Source organism: Salmo salar, chromosome 16, assembly GCF_965601325.2.
Source record: "Salmo salar chromosome 16, fSalSal1, whole genome shotgun sequence".
Lineage (NCBI taxonomy): Eukaryota > Metazoa > Chordata > Actinopteri > Salmoniformes > Salmonidae > Salmo > Salmo salar.
The window spans coordinates 91,955,001-91,960,043 of NC_138306.1; positions in this window are offsets into that span (position 1 = coordinate 91,955,001).

The following is a 5,043-nucleotide window of genomic DNA, read 5'->3' on the forward strand; positions in this document are numbered from 1 at the left end:
TCTGTGAGACTAGGTAGTCATTAACTAGTCATGTTGTTCCCCTGTGAGACTAGCTAGTCATTAACTAGTCATGTTGTTCCTCTGTGAGACTAGCTAGTCATTAACTAGTCATGTTGTTCCTCTGTGAGACTAGCTAGTCATTAACTAGTCATGTTGTTCCTCTGTGAGACTAGCTAGTCATTAACTAGTCATGTTGTTCCTCTGTGAGACTAGCTAGTCATTAACTAGTCATGTTGTTCCTCTGTGAGACTAGCTAGTCATTAACTAGTCATGTTGTTCCCCTGTGAGACTAGCTAGTCATTAACTAGTCATGTTGTTCCTCTGTGAGACTAGCTAGTCATTAACTAGTCATGTTGTTCCCCTGTGAGACTAGGTAGTCATTAACTAGTCATGTTGTTCCTCTGTGAGACTAGCTAGTCATTAACTAGTCATGTTGTTCCTCTGTGAGACTAGCTAGTCATTAACTAGTCATGTTGTTCCTCTGTGAGACTAGCTAGTCATTAACTAGTCATGTTGTTCCCCTGTGAGACTAGCTAGTCATTAACTAGTCATGTTGTTCCTCTGTGAGACTAGGTAGTCATTAACTAGTCATGTTGTTCCTCTGTGAGACTAGGTAGTCATTAACTAGTCATGTTGTTCCTCTGTGAGACTAGCTAGTCATTAACTAGTCATGTTGTTCCCCTGTGAGACTAGGTAGTCATTAACTAGTCATGTTGTTCCCCTGTGAGACTAGCTAGTCATTAACTAGTCATGTTGTTCCCCTGTGAGACTAGCTAGTCATTAACTAGTCATGTTGTTCCTCTGTGAGACTAGCTAGTCATTAACTAGTCATGTTGTTCCTCTGTGAGACTAGCTAGTCATTAACTAGTCATGTTGTTCCCCTGTGAGACTAGCTAGTCATTAACTAGTCATGTTGTTCCCCTGTGAGACTAGCTAGTCATTAACTAGTCATGTTGTTCCTCTGTGAGACTAGGTAGTCATTAACTAGTCATGTTGTTCCTCTGTGAGACTAGGTAGTCATTAACTAGTCATGTTGTTCCTCTGTGAGACTAGCTAGTCATTAACTAGTCATGTTGTTCCTCTGTGAGACTAGCTAGTCATTAACTAGTCATGTTGTTCCTCTGTGAGACTAGTTAGTCATTAACTAGTCATGTTGTTCCTCTGTGAGACTAGCTAGTCATTAACTAGTCATGTTGTTCCCCTGTGAGACTAGCTAGTCATTAACTAGTCATGTTGTTCCCCTGTGAGACTAGCTAGTCATTAACTAGTCATGTTGTTCCTCTGTGAGACTAGCTAGTCATTAACTAGTCATGTTGTTCCTCTGTGAGACTAGCTAGTCATTAACTAGTCATGTTGTTCCTCTGTGAGACTAGCTAGTCATTAACTAGTCATGTTGTTCCTCTGTGAGACTAGCTAGTCATTAACTAGTCATGTTGTTCCTCTGTGAGACTAGCTAGTCATTAACTAGTCATGTTGTTCCTCTGTGAGACTAGCGTAGTCATTAACTAGTCATGTTGTTCCTCTGTTTTCAATCACCCAACTGCATGACTACCTGTAGGTGTTTTGTCTGGACACCAAATGGTAAAATATAAGGTGGTTGTTACCACAGTGGCCTGGTATTACATGGTTGGTAGATGCTTCTCCATGCTACTGCGTTGTTACTACAGTGGCCTGGTATTACATGGTTGGTAGAATCTTCTCCATGCTACTGCGTTGTTACTACAGTGGCCTGGTATTACATGGTTGGTAGATGCTTCTCCATGCTACTGCGTTGTTACTACAGTGGCCTGGTATTACATGGTTGGTAGATGCTTCTCCATGCTACTGCGTTGTTACTACAGTGGCCTGGTATTACATGGTTGGTAGATGCTTCTCCATGCTACTGCGTTGTTACTACAGTGGCCTGGTATTACATGGTTGGTAGATGCTTCTCCATGCTACTGCGTTGTTACTACAGTGGCCTGGTATTACATGGTTGGTAGATGCTTCTCCATTCTACTGCGTTGTTACTACAGTGGCCTGGTATTACATGGTTGGTAGATGCTTCTCCATGCTACTGCGTTGTTACTACAGTGGCCTGGTATTACATGGTTGGTAGATGCTTCTCCATGCTACTGCGTTGTTACTACAGTGGCCTGGTATTACATGGTTGGTAGATGCTTCTCCATTCTACTGCGTTGTTACTACAGTGGCCTGGTATTACATGGTTGGTAGATGCTTCTCCATGCTACTGCGTTGTTACCACAGTGGCCTGGTATTACATGGTCGGTAGATGTTTTGTTTGTTGTTAAAGCTCAGGTAGGCCACAGTAACAGCAGAGTAAATGTTTTGTTTGTTGTTAAAGCTCAGATAGGCCACAGGAACAGCAGAGTAAATTACACCCTCAGGAATAGAACGAGACAAAGAGAGGGGAGAGTAGAGAGGGAGAGAGAGAGAGAGTAAGAGAGAAAGAAAGGGGGTGATTAAGTAAGAGAGAGAAGGAGCGAGTGAGGGACAGAGAGAGAGCAATGAAATGAGTCAGAGAGGGAGAGAAAGAGGTTGAGAGTGAGACAGAGCAAGAAAGAGAGAGAGAGAAAACGATGGAGCTAGAGAGATGAGTCACATCTACAACAGCCAGTCGGTCACTATGGTAAAATAGGGCTGGCTGCATCAAAGCAACACATCATCATTGTCAGGAAGAAGAGATAGCTACCACCCAACACTCTCTCCTCTGTCCTCTCCTTTCCTCCGCCTCTACTCCTCCTCAACGGTGTCAAGAAGAGGAGCTAGCTACCACCCAACACTCTCTCCTCTCCTCTGTCCTCTCCTTTCCTCCTCCTCTCCTCCTCTCCTTTCCTCCTCCTCTCCTCCTCCTCAACGGTGTCAAGAAGAGGAGCTAGCTACCACCCAACACTCTCTCCTCTCCTCTGTCCTCTCCTTTCCTCCTCCTCTCCTCCTCTCCTTTCCTCCTCCTCTCCTCCTCCTCAACGGTGTCAAGAAGAGGAGCTAGCTACCACCCAACACTCTCTCCTCTGTCCTCTCCTTTCCTCCTCCTCTCCTCCTCTCCTTTCCTCCTCCTCTCCTCCTCCTCAACGGTGTCAAGAAGAGGAGCTAGCTACCACCCAACACTCTCTCCTCTGTCCTCTCCTCTGTCCTCTCCTCCTCTCTCCTCCTCTCTCCTCCTCTTTCCTCCTCCTCTCTCCTCCTCTCCGGTGTCAGGAAGAGGAGCTAGCTACCATCCAACACTCTCTCCTCTCCTCCTCTCCTTTCCTCCTCTCCTCCTCTCCTTTCCTCCTCCTCTCCTCCTCTGTCCTCTCCTCTCCTCATCAACTGTGTCAGGAAGAGGAGCTAGCTACCACCCAACACTCTCTCCTCTGTCCTCTCCTTTCCTCCTCCTCTACTCCTCCTCAACGGTGTCAAGAAGATGGGCTAGCTACCACCCAACACTCTCTCCTCTCCTCTGTCCTCTCCTTTCCTCCTCCTCTCCTCCTCTCCTTTCCTCCTCCTCAACGGTGTCAAGAAGAGGAGCTAGCTACCACCCAACACTCTCTCCTCTGTCCTCTCCTTTCCTCCTCCTCTCCTCCTCTCCTTTCCTCCTCCTCTCCTCCTCCTCAACGGTGTCAAGAAGAGGAGCTAGCTACCACCCAACACTCTCTCCTCTGTCCTCTCCTCTGTCCTCTCCACCTCTCTCCTCCTCTCTCCTCCTCTCTCCTCCTCTCTCCTCCTCTCTCCTCCTCTCTCCTCCTCCTCTCTCCTCCTCTCCGGTGTCAGGAAGAGGAGCTAGCTACCATCCAACACTCTCTCCTCTCCTCCTCTCCTTTCCTCCTCCTCTCCTCCTCTGTCCTCTCCTCTCCTCATCAACTGTGTCAGGAAGAGGAGCTAGCTACCACCCAACACTCTCTCCTCCTCTCCTCTCTCCTCTCCTCCTCTCCTCCTCTCCTCTCTCCTCCTCTCTCCTCCTCTCTCCCCTCCTCCTCTCTCCATCAACAGTCTCATGAAGACGAGCTAGCTTCTGCCCAACAATCAACTGGTTTTTACACTCAACAACTGTGGGGTTTGAATAGTTGTGTCCCCAATGGCACCATATTTCCTATATAGGGCACAACTTTTAACCAGAGCTCTATGGGCCCTGTTCTAAAGTAGTGCACTATATAGGGAATAGGGTTCTATAAAAGTAGTGCCCTATATAGGGAATAGGGTTCTATAAAAGTAGTGCCCTATATAGGGAATAGGGTGCTATTTGGGATACACATTATAGGTACACCTCATAATGGATTTGGCTCAACGGTTTAAGAGCTATTAAATACTTTGTATTTATGCACTTAAAATGACCACTATGATGCAGCAGTCTGTCTGGAGAGAAGAGTGTCTGGGTATTGGTTTGTGAGAAGGGGGAGAGAGAGGGAGAGGAAGAGGAGGGAGGGAAAGAAGGGGAGAGGGAGAGGGAGAGATAGAGGGAGGGAGAGAGAGAGAGGGAGTGGGAAGGAGGGGTAGAGAGAGAGAGAAAGAGAGAGAAAGAGAGACGGAGATAGAGGGGAGAGGGAAAGATAGAGGAAGGGAGGGAGATGGAGAGAGGGATATATATAGAAAGAGGGAGAGAGACAGAGAGAGATAAAGGGTTTGGAGAGAGAGACGGAGATAGAGGGGGAAGAGGGGAGAGATAAAGGGTTTGGAGAGAGAGAGAGAGAAAGGGTGTATAAAACAGTCCTAATGATAATTGACACTGAGGGATATGCTTGGCTGAATGTGATGCTGGAGAGAACACACAAATAGACCACATCAAATAAAAGAGGACAAGAAGACGCCAAGTGGAAAAAAAGAGGGAAGGAGGGAGGGCTGAGGAAAGGAGCCCTTTAGGGCATGGAATCATGAAAGGGCGAAGAGGTCCGAAATAGAGCAAGAGAGAGAGACAGAGAGAGAGAGATAGAGTTTTGACTTTGTTGTCTTACTTTAGTCAGACATCCTCATTGCACTCAAAACACCACATTTACACGCTCCCCCGCACCAACAATTTACAAACATACATCGATAGCGTGAGATAAAAATAGAGAGAATGAAAGAGAG